At 33.4% G+C, this 19,900-nt stretch overlaps 9 non-coding genes across 9 annotated transcripts; all 9 read left to right on the top strand.

Annotated features, from left to right (window-relative positions):
- The first annotated feature begins 347 nt into the window (after positions 1–347).
- Positions 348–440, top strand: TRNAI-UAU (transfer RNA isoleucine (anticodon UAU)). The gene is given in 2 exon segments: positions 348–385; positions 405–440. It is a non-coding gene; the product is annotated as a tRNA-Ile (tRNA).
- Positions 441–1,859: 1,419 nt separating this feature from the next.
- TRNAI-UAU (transfer RNA isoleucine (anticodon UAU)) lies at positions 1,860–1,952 on the top strand. Its single transcript is given in 2 exon segments — positions 1,860–1,897; positions 1,917–1,952. It is a non-coding gene; the product is annotated as a tRNA-Ile (tRNA).
- Positions 1,953–3,371: 1,419 nt separating this feature from the next.
- On the top strand, positions 3,372–3,464 carry TRNAI-UAU (transfer RNA isoleucine (anticodon UAU)). Its single transcript is given in 2 exon segments — positions 3,372–3,409; positions 3,429–3,464. It is a non-coding gene; the product is annotated as a tRNA-Ile (tRNA).
- A 4,444-nt stretch (positions 3,465–7,908) lies between these two features.
- TRNAI-UAU (transfer RNA isoleucine (anticodon UAU)) lies at positions 7,909–7,999 on the top strand. The gene is given in 2 exon segments: positions 7,909–7,946; positions 7,964–7,999. It is a non-coding gene; the product is annotated as a tRNA-Ile (tRNA).
- Positions 8,000–9,418: 1,419 nt separating this feature from the next.
- Positions 9,419–9,511, top strand: TRNAI-UAU (transfer RNA isoleucine (anticodon UAU)). The gene is given in 2 exon segments: positions 9,419–9,456; positions 9,476–9,511. It is a non-coding gene; the product is annotated as a tRNA-Ile (tRNA).
- Positions 9,512–12,442: 2,931 nt separating this feature from the next.
- On the top strand, positions 12,443–12,535 carry TRNAI-UAU (transfer RNA isoleucine (anticodon UAU)). The gene is given in 2 exon segments: positions 12,443–12,480; positions 12,500–12,535. It is a non-coding gene; the product is annotated as a tRNA-Ile (tRNA).
- A 1,419-nt stretch (positions 12,536–13,954) lies between these two features.
- TRNAI-UAU (transfer RNA isoleucine (anticodon UAU)) lies at positions 13,955–14,047 on the top strand. Its single transcript is given in 2 exon segments — positions 13,955–13,992; positions 14,012–14,047. It is a non-coding gene; the product is annotated as a tRNA-Ile (tRNA).
- A 1,419-nt stretch (positions 14,048–15,466) lies between these two features.
- Positions 15,467–15,559, top strand: TRNAI-UAU (transfer RNA isoleucine (anticodon UAU)). Its single transcript is given in 2 exon segments — positions 15,467–15,504; positions 15,524–15,559. It is a non-coding gene; the product is annotated as a tRNA-Ile (tRNA).
- Positions 15,560–18,490: 2,931 nt separating this feature from the next.
- On the top strand, positions 18,491–18,583 carry TRNAI-UAU (transfer RNA isoleucine (anticodon UAU)). The gene is given in 2 exon segments: positions 18,491–18,528; positions 18,548–18,583. It is a non-coding gene; the product is annotated as a tRNA-Ile (tRNA).
- Positions 18,584–19,900: the final 1,317 nt, after the last annotated feature.

Genomic DNA, 19,900 nt, shown 5'->3' with positions numbered 1-19,900 from the left:
TTGAAGTTACATATATTTATAGCAAATATTATTTAAGATAAATAAACAGGAATTATTTATAAACAGGAATTATTTTACAATTTTGATAATATTGAACTGTACAGCAATGGCATGAATTCATTGCAATATACACCTAAGGATACATAAAACTGGGCAATAACACAAATGCACAATATAATTGATTAACTTATGATTAGAATATTACTTTTATTAGGTACTTTAGTATTGGGTGCAGTAGTTTAGTGGATTTAAAAAGTAACTAATTTAAAATTAATAAACCAAATTAATATACTTAGTCAACTCGATGCTAAAATCACTCAACTAAAAATAATACACTTTGACCATGTGCTCCTGTGGTGCAATCGGTCAGCGCGCAGTACTTATAAGACAGTATCTGTTGAGCAATGCCGAGGTTGTGAGTTCAAGCCTCACCTGGAGCAAATGTAATTTTTTTTCTAATGTCATCAGTTAATGATTAACATCTGCTACCTGAACATCCTGATATGAAGGCAGAAAAAAATCACAAACATGACTGTTTTTAAGGTACCAGTACACACATCTGCTTTGGTTCATATGCACTGTAAACATTACTTTAGTTAGTCAACAAAATGGAATGCAAAAGACTACCTCTTTATTGGTAAAAGAGTTGCATCAATCTGTTTTGCTGCAATGTAACATGAGGGTCCACACTATTAGGTCTGGTTAGTACAATCACATTTCATGCTGGGATTTGTAAAGCAAAGAACAGAAATAAACGGCTTTCCTATATCGCAACAATTAATGATTATACTAATGAAAAAATCAGTTTCACACAAAGATGTTACTAAGCCCCACTGGCCTAATGGATAAGGCACTGGCCTCCTAAGCTAGGGATTGTGGTTTCAAGTCTCATCTGGGCTTTATTTCATCCATATAATTACTGGAGATGTTCCCTTTATTCTTGCTTGATACTGCACAAATGGCTCCACCAGAAACTTTTATCTGCTTAACAATCCGGTACTGTTCAGCTTGCAAAATTATGGCCCTGTATCTAAAAGCAGACATTTATCCTGATGACATTGTGGATTAGTTTCCGGATAAGTTTGCTATCACCTGGGACAGTGGCTTCAAGTCTCATCTAGGATGTATGTTCCTTTGATGCTCATTCTCATTCTAGAAGTTATGCTTTTTTTCAATGCAGGTGACTGTCTTAATGGTATTGCATGAAATCCATATATACCAAAACATACCTATTAAGTTTTAATTGCAATTTAATATCAGAGTGGCTACAAAATAACAATGTCTATGGCAATTGCTGATGGGTTTCTTGAAGTCCTTTCATCCATGTCATCAAAAGGGTAATTTTCTGCTTTTTATATTTCTTTGGACACTGACTTTACTGACAATTTAGGTGCTACAGACCAAAAAAACAATGTTTACCTTTAAATATAGAGCACAAGTGAGATTTAACTTATTTTTATTTAAAGATACTGCACTTTTTGGTATTATAGTGTATATTTTCCCTATGCAACATTGAAGTTACATATATTTATAGCAAATATTATTTAAGATAAATAAACAGGAATTATTTATAAACAGGAATTATTTTACAATTTTGATAATATTGAACTGTACAGCAATGGCATGAATTCATTGCAATATACACCTAAGGATACATAAAACTGGGCAATAACACAAATGCACAATATAATTGATTAACTTATGATTAGAATATTACTTTTATTAGGTACTTTAGTATTGGGTGCAGTAGTTTAGTGGATTTAAAAAGTAACTAATTTAAAATTAATAAACCAAGTTAATATACTTAGTCAACTCGATGCTAAAATCACTCAACTAAAAATAATACACTTTGGCCATGTGCTCCTGTGGTGCAATCGGTCAGCGCGCAGTACTTATAAGACAGTATCTGTTGAGCAATGCCGAGGTTGTGAGTTCAAGCCTCACCTGGAGCAAATGTAATTTTTTTTCTAATGTCATCAGTTAATGATTATCATCTGCTACCTGAACATCCTGATATGAAGGCAGAAAAAAATCACAAACATGACTGTTTTTAAGGTACCAGTACACACATCTGCTTTGGTTCATATGCACTGTAAACATTACTTTAGTTAGTCAACAAAATGGAATGCAAAAGACTATCTCTTTATTGGTAAAAGAGTTGCATCAATCTGTTTTGCTGCAATGTAACATGAGGGTCCACACTATTAGGTCTGGTTAGTACAATCACATTTCATGCTGGGATTTGTAAAGCAAAGAACAGAAATAAACGGCTTTCCTATATCGCAACAATTAATGATTATACTAATGAAAAAATCAGTTTCACACAAAGATGTTACTAAGCCCCACTGGCCTAATGGATAAGGCACTGGCCTCCTAAGCTAGGGATTGTGGTTTCAAGTCTCATCTGGGCTTTATTTCATCCATATAATTACTGGAGATGTTCCCTTTATTCTTGCTTGATACTGCACAAATGGCTCCACCAGAAACTTTTATCTGCTTAACAATCCGGTACTGTTCAGCTTGCAAAATTATGGCCCTGTATCTAAAAGCAGACATTTATCCTGATGACATTGTGGATTAGTTTCCGGATAAGTTTGCTATCACCTGGGACAGTGGCTTCAAGTCTCATCTAGGATGCATGTTCCTTTGATGCTCATTCTCATTCTAGAAGTTATGCTTTTTTTCAATGCAGGTGACTGTCTTAATGGTATTGCATGAAATCCATATATACCAAAACATACCTATTAAGTTTTAATTGCAATTTAATATCAGAGTGGCTACAAAATAACAATGTCTATGGCAATTGCTGATGGGTTTCTTGAAGTCCTTTCATCCATGTCATCAAAAGGGTAATTTTCTGCTTTTTATATTTCTTTGGACACTGACTTTACTGACAATTTAGGTGCTACAGACCAAAAAAACAATGTTTACCTTTAAATATAGAGCACAAGTGAGATTTAACTTATTTTTATTTAAAGATACTGCACTTTTTGGTATTATAGTGTATATTCTCCCTATGCAACATTGAAGTTACATATATTTATAGCAAATATTATTTAAGATAAATAAACAGGAATTATTTATAAACAGGAATTATTTTACAATTTTGATAATATTGAACTGTACAGCAATGGCATGAATTCATTGCAATATACACCTAAGGATACATAAAACTGGGCAATAACACAAATGCACAATATAATTGATTAACTTATGATTAGAATATTACTTTTATTAGGTACTTTAGTATTGGGTGCAGTAGTTTAGTGGATTTAAAAAGTAACTAATTTAAAATTAATAAACCAAGTTAATATACTTAGTCAACTCGATGCTAAAATCACTCAACTAAAAATAATACACTTGGACCATGTGCTCCTGTGGTGCAATCGGTCAGCGCGCAGTACTTATAAGACAGTATCTGTTGAGCAATGCCGAGGTTGTGAGTTCAAGCCTCACCTGGAGCAAATGTAATTTTTTTTCTAATGTCATCAGTTAATGATTATCATCTGCTACCTGAACATCCTGATATGAAGGCAGAAAAAAATCACAAACATGACTGTTTTTAAGGTACCAGTACACACATCTGCTTTGGTTCATATGCACTGTAAACATTACTTTAGTTAGTCAACAAAATGGAATGCAAAAGACTACCTCTTTATTGGTAAAAGAGTTGCATCAATCTGTTTTGCTGCAATGTAACATGAGGGTCCACACTATTAGGTCTGGTTAGTACAATCACATTTCATGCTGGGATTTGTAAAGCAAAGAACAGAAATAAACGGCTTTCCTATATCGCAACAATTAATGATTATACTAATGAAAAAATCAGTTTCACACAAAGATGTTACTAAGCCCCACTGGCCTAATGGATAAGGCACTGGCCTCCTAAGCTAGGGATTGTGGTTTCAAGTCTCATCTGGGCTTTATTTCATCCATATAATTACTGGAGATGTTCCCTTTATTCTTGCTTGATACTGCACAAATGGCTCCACCAGAAACTTTTATCTGCTTAACAATCCGGTACTGTTCAGCTTGCAAAATTATGGCCCTGTATCTAAAAGCAGACATTTATCCTGATGACATTGTGGATTAGTTTCCGGATAAGTTTGCTATCACCTGGGACAGTGGCTTCAAGTCTCATCTAGGATGCATGTTCCTTTGATGCTTATTCTCATTCTAGAAGTTATGCTTTTTTTCAATGCAGGTGACTGTCTTAATGGTATTGCATGAAATCCATATATACCAAAACATACCTATTAAGTTTTAATTGCAATTTAATATCAGAGTGGCTACAAAATAACAATGTCTATGGCAATTGCTGATGGGTTTCTTGAAGTCCTTTCATCCATGTCATCAAAAGGGTAATTTTCTGCTTTTTATATTTCTTTGGACACTGACTTTACTGACAATTTAGGTGCTACAGACCAAAAAAACAATGTTTACCTTTAAATATAGAGCACAAGTGAGATTTAACTTATTTTTATTTAAAGATACTGCACTTTTTGGTATTATAGTGTATATTTTCCCTATGCAACATTGAAGTTACATATATTTATAGCAAATATTATTTAAGATAAATAAACAGGAATTATTTATAAACAGGAATTATTTTACAATTTTGATAATATTGAACTGTACAGCAATGGCATTAATTAATTGCAATATACACCTAAGGATACATAAAACTGGGCAATAACACAAATGCACAATATAATTGATTAACTTATGATTAGAATATTACTTTTATTAGGTACTTTAGTATTGGGTGCAGTAGTTTAGTGGATTTAAACAGTAACTAATTTAAAATTAATAAACCAAGTTAATATACTTAGTCAACTCGATGCTAAAATCACTCAACTAAAAATAATACGCTTTGACCATGTGCTCCTGTGGTGCAATCGGTCAGCGCGCAGTACTTATAAGACAGTATCTGTTGAGCAATGCCGAGGTTGTGAGTTCAAGCCACACCTGGAGCAAATGTAATTTTTTTTCTAATGTCATCAGTTAATGATTATCATCTGCTACCTGAACATCCTGATATGAAGGCAGAAAAAAATCACAAACATGACTGTTTTTAAGGTACCAGTACACACATCTGCTTTGGTTCATATGCACTGTAAACATTACTTTAGTTAGTCAACAAAATGGAATGCAAAAGACTACCTCTTTATTGGTAAAAGAGTTGCATCAATCTGTTTTGCTGCAATGTAACATGAGGGTCCACACTATTAGGTCTGGTTAGTACAATCACATTTCATGCTGGGATTTGTAAAGCAAAGAACACAAATAAACGGCTTTCCTATATCGCAACAATTAATGATTATACTAATGAAAAAATCAGTTTCACACAAAGATGTTACTAAGCCCCACTGGCCTAATGGATAAGGCACTGGCCTCCTAAGCTAGGGATTGTGGTTTCAAGTCTCATCTGGGCTTTATTTCATCCATATAATTACTGGAGATGTTCCCTTTATTCTTGCTTGATACTGCACAAATGGCTCCACCAGAAACTTTTATCTGCTTAACAATCCGGTACTGTTCAGCTTGCAAAATTATGGCCCTGTATCTAAAAGCAGACATTTATCCTGATGACATTGTGGATTAGTTTCCGGATAAGTTTGCTATCACCTGGGACAGTGGCTTCAAGTCTCATCTAGGATGCATGTTCCTTTGATGCTCATTCTCATTCTAGAAGTTATGCTTTTTTTCAATGCAGGTGACTGTCTTAATGGTATTGCATGAAATCCATATATACCAAAACATACCTATTAAGTTTTAATTGCAATTTAATATCAGAGTGGCTACAAAATAACAATGTCTATGGCAATTGCTGATGGGTTTCTTGAAGTCCTTTCATCCATGTCATCAAAAGGGTAATTTTCTGCTTTTTATATTTCTTTGGACACTGACTTTACTGACAATTTAGGTGCTACAGACCAAAAAAACAATGTTTACCTTTAAATATAGAGCACAAGTGAGATTTAACTTATTTTTATTTAAAGATACTGCACTTTTTGGTATTATAGTGTATATTTTCCCTATGCAACATTGAAGTTACATATATTTATAGCAAATATTATTTAAGATAAATAAACAGGAATTATTTATAAACAGGAATTATTTTACAATTTTGATAATATTGAACTGTACAGCAATGGCATGAATTCATTGCAATATACACCTAAGGATACATAAAACTGGGCAATAACACAAATGCACAATATAATTGATTAACTTATGATTAGAATATTACTTTTATTAGGTACTTTAGTATTGGGTGCAGTAGTTTAGTGGATTTAAAAAGTAACTAATTTAAAATTAATAAACCAAGTTAATATACTTAGTCAACTCGATGCTAAAATCACTCAACTAAAAATAATACACTTTGTCCATGTGCTCCTGTGGTGCAATCGGTCAGCGCGCAGTACTTATAAGACAGTATCTGTTGAGCAATGTCGAGGTTGTGAGTTCAAGCCTCACCTGAAGCAAATGTAATTTTTTTTCTAATGTCATCAGTTAATGATTATCATCTGCTACCTGAACATCCTGATATGAAGGCAGAAAAAAATCACAAAAATGACTGTTTTTAAGGTACCAGTACACACATCTGCTTTGGTTCATATGCACTGTAAACATTACTTTAGTTAGTCAACAAAATGGAATGCAAAAGACTACCTCTTTATTGGTAAAAGAGTTGCATCAATCTGTTTTGCTGCAATGTAACATGAGGGTCCACACTATTAGGTCTGGTTAGTACAATCACATTTCATGCTGGGATTTGTAAAGCAAAGAACACAAATAAACGGCTTTCCTATATCGCAACAATTAATGATTATACTAATGAAAAAATCAGTTTCACACAAAGATGTAGCTTAGGAGGCCAGTGCCTAATGGATAAGGCACTGGCCTCCTAAACTAGGGATTGTGGTTTCAAGTCTCATCTGGGCTTTATTTCATTGATATAATTACTGGAGATGTTCCCTTTATTCTTGCTTGATACTGCACAAATGGCTCCACCAGAAACTTTTATCTGCTTAACAATCCGGTACTGTTCAGCTTGCAAAATTATGGCCCTGTATCTAAAAGCAGACATTTATCCTGATGACATTGTGGATTAGTTTCCGGATAAGTTTGCTATCACCTGGGACAGTGGCTTCAAGTCTCATCTAGGATGCATGTTCCTTTGATGCTCATTCTCATTCTAGAAGTTATGCTTTTTTTCAATGCAGGTGACTGTCTTAATGGTATTGCATGAAATCCATATATACCAAAACATACCTATTAAGTTTTAATTGCAATTTAATATCAGAGTGGCTACAAAATAACAATGTCTATGGCAATTGCTGATGGGTTTCTTGAAGTCCTTTCATCCATGTCATCAAAAGGGTAATTTTCTGCTTTTTATATTTCTTTGGACACTGACTTTACTGACAATTTAGGTGCTACAGACCAAAAAAACAATGTTTACCTTTAAATATAGAGCACAAGTGAGATTTAACTTATTTTTATTTAAAGATACTGCACTTTTTGGTATTATAGTGTATATTTTCCCTATGCAACATTGAAGTTACATATATTTATAGCAAATATTATTTAAGATAAATAAACAGGAATTATTTATAAACAGGAATTATTTTACAATTTTGATAATATTGAACTGTACAGCAATGGCATGAATTCATTGCAATATACACCTAAGGATACATAAAACTGGGCAATAACACAAATGCACAATATAATTGATTAACTTATGATTAGAATATTACTTTTATTAGGTACTTTAGTATTGGGTGCAGTAGTTTAGTGGATGTAAAAAGTAACTAATTTAAAATTAATAAACCAAGTTAATATACTTAGTCAACTCGATGCTAAAATCACTCAACTAAAAATAATACACTTTGACCATGTGCTCCTGTGGTGCAATCGGTCAGCACGCGGTACTTATAACAGTATCTGTTGAGCAATGCCGAGGTTGTGAGTTCAAGCCTCACCTGGAGCAAATGTAATTTTTTTTCTAATGTCATCAGTTAATGATTATCATCTGCTACCTGAACATCCTGATATGAAGGCAGAAAAAAATCACAAACATGACTGTTTTTAAGGTACCAGTACACATATCTGCTTTGGTTCATATGCACTGTAAACATTACTTTAGTTAGTCAACAAAATGGAATGCAAAAGACTACATCTTTATTGGTAAAAGAGTTGCATCAATCTGTTTTGCTGCAATGTAACATGAGGGTCCACACTATTAGGTCTGGTTAGTACAATCACATTTCATGCTGGGATTTGTAAAGCAAAGAACAGAAATAAACGGCTTTCCTATATCGCAACAATTAATGATTATACTAATGAAAAAATCAGTTTCACACAAAGATGTTACTAAGCCCCACTGGCCTAATGGATAAGGCACTGGCCTCCTAAGCTAGGGATTGTGGTTTCAAGTCTCATCTGGGCTTTATTTCATCCATATAATTACTGGAGATGTTCCCTTTATTCTTGCTTGATACTGCACAAATGGCTCCACCAGAAACTTTTATCTGCTTAACAATCCGGTACTGTTCAGCTTGCAAAATTATGGCCCTGTATCTAAAAGCAGACATTTATCCTGATGACATTGTGGATTAGTTTCCGGATAAGTTTGCTATCACCTGGGACAGTGGCTTCAAGTCTCATCTAGGATGTATGTTCCTTTGATGCTCATTCTCATTCTAGAAGTTATACTTTTTTTCAATGCAGGTGACTGTCTTAATGGTATTGCATGAAATCCATATATACCAAAACATACCTATTAAGTTTTAATTGCAATTTAATATCAGAGTGGCTACAAAATAACAATGTCTATGGCAATTGCTGATGGGTTTCTTGAAGTCCTTTCATCCATGTCATCAAAAGGGTAATTTTCTGCTTTTTATATTTCTTTGGACACTGACTTTACTGACAATTTAGGTGCTACAGACCAAAAAAACAATGTTTACCTTTAAATATAGAGCACAAGTGAGATTTAACTTATTTTTATTTAAAGATACTGCACTTTTTGGTATTATAGTGTATATTTTCCCTATGCAACATTGAAGTTACATATATTTATAGCAAATATTATTTAAGATAAATAAACAGGAATTATTTATAAACAGGAATTATTTTACAATTTTGATAATATTGAACTGTACAGCAATGGCATGAATTCATTGCAATATACACCTAAGGATACATAAAACTGGGCAATAACACAAATGCACAATATAATTGATTAACTTATGATTAGAATATTACTTTTATTAGGTACTTTAGTATTGGGTGCAGTAGTTTAGTGGATTTAAAAAGTAACTAATTTAAAATTAATAAACCAAGTTAATATACTTAGTCAACTCGATGCTAAAATCACTCAACTAAAAATAATACACTTTGACCATGTGCTCCTGTGGTGCAATTGGTCAGCGCGCAGTACTTATAAGACAGTATCTGTTGAGCAATGCCGAGGTTGTGAGTTCAAGCCTCACCTGGAGCAAATGTAATTTTTTTTCTAATGTCATCAGTTAATGATTATCATCTGCTACCTGAACATCCTGATATGAAAGCAGAAAAAAATCACAAACATGACTGTTTTTAAGGTACCAGTACACACATCTGCTTTGGTTCATATGCACTGTAAACATTACTTTAGTTAGTCAACAAAATGGAATGCAAAAGACTACCTCTTTATTGGTAAAAGAGTTGCATCAATCTGTTTTGCTGCAATGTAACATGAGGGTCCACACTATTAGGTCTGGTTAGTACAATCACATTTCATGCTGGGATTTGTAAAGCAAAGAACACAAATAAACGGCTTTCCTATATCGCAACAATTAATGATTATACTAATGAAAAAATCAGTTTCACACAAAGATGTTACTAAGCCCCACTGGCCTAATGGATAAGGCACTGGCCTCCTAAGCTAGGGATTGTGGTTTCAAGTCTCATCTGGGCTTTATTTCATCCATATAATTACTGGAGATGTTCCCTTTATTCTTGCTTGATACTGCACAAATGGCTCCACCAGAAACTTTTATCTGCTTAACAATCCGGTACTGTTCAGCTTGCAAAATTATGGCCCTGTATCTAAAAGCAGACATTTATCCTGATGACATTGTGGATTAGTTTCCGGATAAGTTTGCTATCACCTGGGACAGTGGCTTCAAGTCTCATCTAGGATGCATGTTCCTTTGATGCTCATTCTCATTCTAGAAGTTATGCTTTTTTTCAATGCAGGTGACTGTCTTAATGGTATTGCATGAAATCCATATATACCAAAACATACCTATTAAGTTTTAATTGCAATTTAATATCAGAGTGGCTACAAAATAACAATGTCTATGGCAATTGCTGATGGGTTTCTTGAAGTCCTTTCATCCATGTCATCAAAAGGGTAATTTTCTGCTTTTTATATTTCTTTGGACACTGACTTTACTGACAATTTAGGTGCTACAGACCAAAAAAACAATGTTTACCTTTAAATATAGAGCACAAGTGAGATTTAACTTATTTTTATTTAAAGATACTGCACTTTTTGCTATTATAGTGTATATTTTCCCTATGCAACATTGAAGTTACATATATTTATAGCAAATATTATTTAAGATAAATAAACAGGAATTATTTATAAACAGGAATTATTTTACAATTTTGATAATATTGAACTGTACAGCAATGGCATGAATTCATTGCAATATACACCTAAGGATACATAAAACTGGGCAATAACACAAATGCACAATATAATTGATTAACTTATGATTAGAATATTACTTTTATTAGGTACTTTAGTATTGGGTGCAGTAGTTTAGTGGATTTAAAAAGTAACTAATTTAAAATTAATAAACCAAGTTAATATACTTAGTCAACTCGATGCTAAAATCACTCAACTAAAAATAATACACTTTGACCATGTGCTCCTGTGGTGCAATCGGTCAGCGTGCAGTACTTATAAGACAGTATCTGTTGAGCAATGCCGAGGTTGTGAGTTCAAGCCTCACCTGGAGCAAATGTAATTTTTTTTCTAATGTCATCAGTTAATGATTATCATCTGCTACCTGAACATCCTGATATGAAGGCAGAAAAAAATCACAAACATGACTGTTTTTAAGGTACCAGTACACACATCTGCTTTGGTTCATATGCACTGTAAACATTACTTTAGTTAGTCAACAAAATGGAATGCAAAAGACTACCTCTTTATTGGTAAAAGAGTTGCATCAATCTGTTTTGCTGCAATGTAACATGAGGGTCCACACTATTAGGTCTGGTTAGTATAATCACATTTCATGCTGGGATTTGTAAAGCAAAGAACAGAAATAAACGACTTTCCTATATCGCAACAATTAATGATTATACTAATGAAAAAATCAGTTTCACACAAAGATGTTACTAAGCCCCACTGGCCTAATGGATAAGGCACTGTCCTCCTAAGCTAGGGATTGTGGTTTCAAGTCTCATCTGGGCTTTATTTCATCCATATAATTACTGGAGATGTTCCCTTTATTCTTGCTTGATACTGCACAAATGGCTCCACCAGAAACTTTTATCTGCTTAACAATCCGGTACTGTTCAGCTTGCAAAATTATGGCCCTGTATCTAAAAGCAGACATTTATCCTGATGACATTGTGGATTAGTTTCCGGATAAGTTTGCTATCACCTGGGACAGTGGCTTCAAGTCTCATCTAGGATGTATGTTCCTTTGATGCTCATTCTCATTCTAGAAGTTATGCTTTTTTTCAATGCAGGTGACTGTCTTAATGGTATTGCATGAAATCCATATATACCAAAACATTCCTATTAAGTTTTAATTGCAATTTAATATCAGAGTGGCTACAAAATAACAATGTCTATGGCAATTGCTGATGGGTTTCTTGAAGTCCTTTCATCCATGTCATCAAAAGGGTAATTTTCTGCTTTTTATATTTCTTTGGACACTGACTTTACTGACAATTTAGGTGCTACAGACCAAAAAAACAATGTTTACCTTTAAATATAGAGCACAAGTGAGATTTAACTTATTTTTATTTAAAGATACTGCACTTTTTGGTATTATAGTGTATATTTTCCCTATGCAACATTGAAGTTACATATATTTATAGCAAATATTATTTAAGATAAATAAACAGGAATTATTTATAAACAGGAATTATTTTACAATTTTGATAATATTGAACTGTACAGCAATGGCATGAATTCATTGCAATATACACCTAAGGATACATAAAACTGGGCAATAACACAAATGCACAATATAATTGATTAACTTATGATTAGAATATTACTTTTATTAGGTACTTTAGTATTGGGTGCAGTAGTTTAGTGGATTTAAAAAGTAACTAATTTAAAATTAATAAACCAAGTTAATATACTTAGTCAACTCGATGCTAAAATCACTCAACTAAAAATAATACACTTTGACCATGTGCTCCTGTGGTGCAATCGGTCAGCGCGCAGTACTTATAAGACAGTATCTGTTGAGCAATGCTGAGGTTGTGAGTTCAAGCCTCACCTGGAGCAAATGTAATTTTTTTTCTAATGTCATCAGTTAATGATTATCATCTGCTACCTGAACATCCTGATATGAAGGCAGAAAAAAATCACAAACATGACTGTTTTTAAGGTACCAGTAAACACATCTGCTTTGGTTCATATGCACTGTAAACATTACTTTAGTTAGTCAACAAAATGGAATGCAAAAGACTACCTCTTTATTGGTAAAAGAGTTGCATCAATCTGTTTTGCTGCAATGTAACATGAGGGTCCACACTATTAGGTCTGGTTAGTACAATCACATTTCATGCTGGGATTTGTAAAGCAAAGAACAGAAATAAACGGCTTTCCTATATCGCAACAATTAATGATTATACTAATGAAAAAATCAGTTTCACACAAAGATGTTACTAAGCCCCACTTGCCTAATGGATAAGGCACTGGCCTCCTAAGCTAGGGATTGTGGTTTCAAGTCTCATCTGGGCTTTATTTCATCCATATAATTACTGGAGATGTTCCCTTTATTCTTGCTTGATACTGCACAAATGGCTCCACCAGAAACTTTTATCTGCTTAACAATCCGGTACTGTTCAGCTTGCAAAATTATGGCCCTGTATCAAAAAGCAGACATTTATCCTGATGACATTGTGGATTAGTTTCCGGATAAGTTTGCTATCACCTGGGACAGTGGCTTCAAGTCTCATCTAGGATGCATGTTCCTTTGAAGCTCATTCTCATTCTAGAAGTTATGCTTTTTTTCAATGCAGGTGACTGTCTTAATGGTATTGCATGAAATCCATATATACCAAAACATACCTATTAAGTTTTAATTGCAATTTAATATCAGAGTGGCTACAAAATAACAATGTCTATGGCAATTGCTGATGGGTTTCTTGAAGTCCTTTCATCCATGTCATCAAAAGGGTAATTTTCTGATTTTTATATTTCTTTGGACACTGACTTTACTGACAATTTAGGTGCTACAGACCAAAACAACAATGTTTACCTTTAAATATAGAGCACAAGTGAGATTTAACTTATTTTTATTTAAAGATACTGCACTTTTTGGTATTATAGTGTATATTTTCCCTATGCAACATTGAAGTTACATATATTTATAGCAAATATTATTTAAGATAAATAAACAGGAATTATTTATAAACAGGAATTATTTTACAATTTTGATAATATTGAACTGTACAGCAATGGCATGAATTCATTGCAATATACACCTAAGGATACATAAAACTGGGCAATAACACAAATGCACAATATAATTGATTAACTTATGATTAGAATATTACTTTTATTAGGTACTTTAGTATTGGGTGCAGTAGTTTAGTGGATTTAAAAAGTAACTAATTTAAAATTAATAAACCAAGTCAATATACTTAGTCAACTCGATGCTAAAATCACTCAACTAAAAATAATCCACTTTGACCATGTGCTCCTGTGGTGCAATCGGTCAGCGCGCAGTACTTATAAGACAGTATCTGTTGAGCAATGCCGAGGTTGTGAGTTCAAGCCTCACCTGGAGCAAATGTAATTTTTTTTCTAATGTCATCAGTTAATGATTATCATCTGCTACCTGAACATCCTTATATGAAGGCAGAAAAAAATCACAAACATGACTGTTTTTAAGGTACCAGTACACACATCTGCTTTGGTTCATATGCACTGTAAACATTACTTTAGTTAGTCAACAAAATGGAATGCAAAAGACTACCTCTTTATTGGTAAAAGAGTTGCATCAATCTGTTTTGCTGCAATGTAACATGAGGGTCCACACTATTAGGTCTGGTTAGTACAATCACATTTCATGCTGGGATTTGTAAAGCAAAGAACACAAATAAACGGCTTTCCTATATCGCAACAATTAATGATTATACTAATGAAAAAATCAGTTTCACACAAAGATGTTACTAAGCCCAACTGGCCTAATGGATAAGGCACTGGCCTCCTAAGCTAGGGATTGTGGTTTCAAGTCTCATCTGGGCTTTATTTCATCCATATAATTACTGGAGATGTTCCCTTTATTCTTGCTTGATACTGCACAAATGGCTCCACCAGAAACTTTTATCTGCTTAACAATCCGGTACTGTTCAGCTTGCAAAATTATGGCCCTGTATCTAAAAGCAGACATTTATCCTGATGACATTGTGGATTAGTTTCTGGATAAGTTTGCTATCACCTGGGACAGTGGCTTCAAGTCTCATCTAGGATGCATGTTCCTTTGATGCTCATTCTCATTCTAGAAGTTATGCTTTTTTTCAATGCAGGTGACTGTCTTAATGGTATTGCATGAAATCCATATATATCAAAACATACCTATTAAGTTTTAATTGCAATTTAATATCAGAGTGGCTACAAAATAACAATGTCTATGGCAATTGCTGATGGGTTTCTTGAAGTCCTTTCATCCATGTCATCAAAAGGGTAATTTTCTGCTTTTTATATTTCTTTGGACACTGACTTTACTGACAATTTAGGTGCTACAGACCAAAAAAACAATGTTTACCTTTAAATATAGAGCACAAGTGAGATTTAACTTATTTTTATTTAAAGATACTGCACTTTTTGGTATTATAGTGTATATTTTCCCTATGCAACATTGAAGTTACATATATTTATAGCAAATATTATTTAAGATAAATAAACAGGAATTATTTATAAACAGGAATTATTTTACAATTTTGATAATATTGAACTGTACAGCAATGGCATGAATTCATTGCAATATACACCTAAGGATACATAAAACTGGGCAATAACACAAATGCACAATATAATTGATTAACTTATGATTAGAATAGTACTTTTATTAGGTACTTTAGTATTGGGTGCAGTAGTTTAGTGGATTTAAAAAGTAACTAATTTAAAATTAATAAACCAAGTTAATATACTTAGTCAACTCGATGCTAAAATCACTCAACTAAAAATAATACACTTTGACCATGTGCTCCTGTGGCGCAATCGGTTAGCGCGCGGTACTTATAAGACAGTATCTGTTGAGCAATGCCGAGGTTGTGAGTTCAAGCCTCACCTGGAGCAAATGTAATTTTTTTTCTAATGTCATCAGTTAATGATTATCATCTGCTACCTGAACATCCTGATATGAAGGCAGAAAAAAATCACAAACATGACTGTTTTTAAGGTACCAGTACACACATCTGCTTTGGTTCATATGCACTGTAAACATTACTTTAGTTAGTCAACAAAATGGAATGCAAAAGACTACCTCTTTATTGGTAAAAGAGTTGCATCAATCTGTTTTGCTGCAATGTAACATGAGGGTCCACACTATTAGGTCTGGTTAGTACAATCACATTTCATGCTGGGATTTGTAAAGCAAAGAACACAAATAAACAGCTTTCCTATATCGCAACAATTAATGATTATACTAATGAAAAAATCAGTTTCACACAAAGATGTTACTAAGCCCCACTGGCCTAATGGATAAGGCACTGGCCTCCTAAGCTAGGGATTGTGGTTTCAAGTCTCATCTGGGCTTTATTTCATCCATATAATTACTGGAGATGTTCCCTTTATTCTTGCTTGATACTGCACAAATGGCTCCACCAGAAACTTTTATCTGCTTAACAATCCGGTACTGTTCAGCTTGCAAAATTATGGCCCTGTATCTAAAAGCAGACATTTATCCTGATGACATTGTGGATTAGTTTCCGGATAAGTTTGCTATCACCTGGGACAGTGGCTTCAAGTCTCATCTAGGATGCATGTTCCTTTGATGCTCATTCTCATTCTAGAAGTTATGCTTTTTTTCAATGCAGGTGACTGTCTTAATGGTATTGCATGAAATCCATATATACCAAAACATACCTATTAAGTTTTAATTGCAATTTAATATCAGAGTGGCTACAAAATAACAATGTCTATGGCAATTGCTGATGGGTTTCTTGAAGTCCTTTCATCCATGTCATCAAAAGGGTAATTTTCTGCTTTTTATATTTCTTTGGACACTGACTTTACTGACAATTTAGGTGCTACAGACCAAAAAAACAATGTTTACCTTTAAATATAGAGCACAAGTGAGATTTAACTTATTTTTATTTAAAGATACTGCACTTTTTGGTAATATAGTGTATATTTTCCCTATGCAACATTGAAGTTACATATATTTTTAGCAAATATTATTTAAGATAAATAAACAGAAATTATTTATAAACAGGAATTATTTTACAATTTTGATAATATTGAACTGTACAGCAATGGCATGAATTCATTGCAATATACACCTAAGGATACATAAAACTGGGCAATAACACAAATGCACAATATAATTGATTAACTTATGATTAGAATATTACTTTTATTAGGTACTTTAGTATTGGGTGCAGTAGTTTAGTGGATTTAAAAAGTAACTAATTTAAAATTAATAAACCAAGTTAATATACTTAGTCAACTCGATGCTAAAATCACTCAACTAAAAATAATACACTTTGACCATGTGCTCATGTGGTGCAATCGGTCAGCGCGCAGTACTTATAAGACAGTATCTGTTGAGCAATGCCGAGGTTGTGAGTTCAAGCCACACCTGGAGCAAATGTAATTTTTTTTCTAATGTCATCAGTTAATGATTATCATCTGCTACCTGAACATCCTGATATGAAGGCAGAAAAAAATCACAAACATGACTGTTTTTAAGGTACCAGTACACACATCTGCTTTGGTTCATATGCACTGTAAACATTACTTTAGTTAGTCAACAAAATGGAATGCAAAAGACTACCTCTTTATTGGTAAAAGAGTTGCATCAATCTGTTTTGCTGCAATGTAACATGAGGGTCCACACTATTAGGTCTGGTTAGTACAATCACATTTCATGCTGGGATTTGTAAAGCAAAGAACACAAATAAACGGCTTTCCTATATCGCAACAATTAATGATTATACTAATGAAAAAATCAGTTTCACACAAAGATGTTACTAAGCCCCACTGGCCTAATGGATAAGGCACTGGCCTCCTAAGCTAGGGATTGTGGTTTCAAGTCTCATCTGGGCTTTATTTCATCCATATAATTACTGGAGATGTTCCCTTTATTCTTGCTTGATACTGCACAAATGGCTCCACCAGAAACTTTTATCTGCTTAACAATCCGGTACTGTTCAGCTTGCAAAATTATGGCCCTGTATCTAAAAGCAGACATTTATCCTGATGACATTGTGGATTAGTTTCCGGATAAGTTTGCTATCACCTGGGACAGTGGCTTCAAGTCTCATCTAGGATGCATGTTCCTTTGATGCTCATTCTCATTCTAGAAGTTATGCTTTTTTTCAATGCAGGTGACTGTCTTAATGGTATTGCATGAAATCCATATATACCAAAACATACCTATTAAGTTTTAATTGCAATTTAATATCAGAGTGGCTACAAAATAACAATGTCTATGGCAATTGCTGATGGGTTTCTTGAAGTCCTTTCATCCATGTCATCAAAAGGGTAATTTTCTGCTTTTTATATTTCTTTGGACACTGACTTTACTGACAATTTAGGTGCTACAGACCAAAAAAACAATGTTTACCTTTAAATATAGAGCACAAGTGAGATTTAACTTATTTTTATTTAAAGATACTGCACTTTTTGGTATTATAGTGTATATTTTCCCTATGCAACATTGAAGTTACATATATTTATAGCAAATATTATTTAAGATAAATAAACAGGAATTATTTATAAACAGGAATTAGTTTACAATTTTGATAATATTGAACTGTACAGCAATGGCATGAATTCATTGCAATATACACCTAAGGATACATAAAACTGGGCAATAACACAAATGCACAATATAATTGATTAACTTATGATTAGAATATTACTTTTATTAGGTACTTTAGTATTGGGTGCAGTAGTTTAGTGGATTTAAAAAGTAACTAATTTAAAATTAATAAACCAAGTTAATATACTTAGTCAACTCGATGCTAAAATCACTCAACTAAAAATAATACACTTTGACCATGTGCTCCTGTGGCGCAATCGGTTAGCGCGCAGTACTTATAAGACAGTATCTGTTGAGCAATGCCGAGGTTGTGAGTTCAAGCCTCACCTGGAGCAAATGTAATTTTTTTTCTAATGTCATCAGTTAATGATTATCATCTGCTACCTGAACATCCTGATATGAAGGCAGAAAAAAATCACAAACATGACTGTTTTTAAGGTACCAGTACACACATCTGCTTTGGTTCATATGCACTGTAAACATTACTTTAGTTAGTCAACAAAATGGAATGCAAAAGACTACCTCTTTATTGGTAAAAGAGTTGCATCAATCTGTTTTGCTGCAATGTAACATGAGGGTCCACACTATTAGGTCTGGTTAGTACAATCACATTTCATACTGGGATTTGTAAAGCAAAGAACACAAATAAACAGCTTTCCTATATCGCAACAATTAATGATTATACTAATGAAAAAATCAGTTTCACACAAAGATGTTACTAAGCCCCACTGGCCTAATGGATAAGGCACTGGCCTCCTAAGCTAGGGATTGTGGTTTCAAGTCTCATCTGGGCTTTATTTCATCCATATAATTACTGGAGATGTTCCCTTTATTCTTGCTTGATACTGCACAAATGGCTCCACCAGAAACTTTTATCTGCTTAACAATCCGGTACTGTTCAGCTTGCAAAATTATGGCCCTGTATCTAAAAGCAGACATTTATCCTGATGACATTGTGGATTAGTTTCCGGATAAGTTTGCTATCACCTGGGACAGTGGCTTCAAGTCTCATCTAGGATGCATGTTCCTTTGATGCTCATTCTCATTCTAGAAGTTATGCTTTTTTTCAATGCAGGTGACTGTCTTAATGGTATTGCATGAAATCCATATATACCAAAACATACCTATTAAGTTTTAATTGCAATTTAATATCAGAGTGGCTACAAAATAACAATGTCTATGGCAATTGCTGATGGGTTTCTTGAAGTCCTTTCATCCATGTCATCAAAAGGGTAATTTTCTGCTTTTTATATTTCTTTGGACACTGACTTTACTGACAATTTAGGTGCTACAGACCAAAAAAACAATGTTTACCTTTAAATATAGAGCACAAGTGAGATTTAACTTATTTTTATTTAAAGATACTGCACTTTTTGGTATTATAGTGTATATTTTCCCTATGCAACATTGAAGTTACATATATTTATAGCAAATATTATTTAAGATAAATAAACAGGAATTATTTATAAACAGGAATTATTTTACAATTTTGATAATATTGAACTCTACAGCAATGGCATGAATTCATTGCAATATACACCTAAGGATACATAAAACTGGGCAATAACACAAATGCACAATATAATTGATTAACTTATGATTAGAATATTACTTTTATTAGGTACTTTAGTATTGGGTGCAGTAGTTTAGTG

Source organism: Taudactylus pleione, unplaced genomic scaffold, assembly GCF_031769625.1.
Source record: "Taudactylus pleione unplaced genomic scaffold, aTauple2 ptg000473l, whole genome shotgun sequence".
Classification (NCBI taxonomy): domain Eukaryota; kingdom Metazoa; phylum Chordata; class Amphibia; order Anura; family Myobatrachidae; genus Taudactylus; species Taudactylus pleione.
Note: the sequence above shows the minus strand (reverse complement) of the source record. Positions and strands in the feature narration are given on the sequence as shown.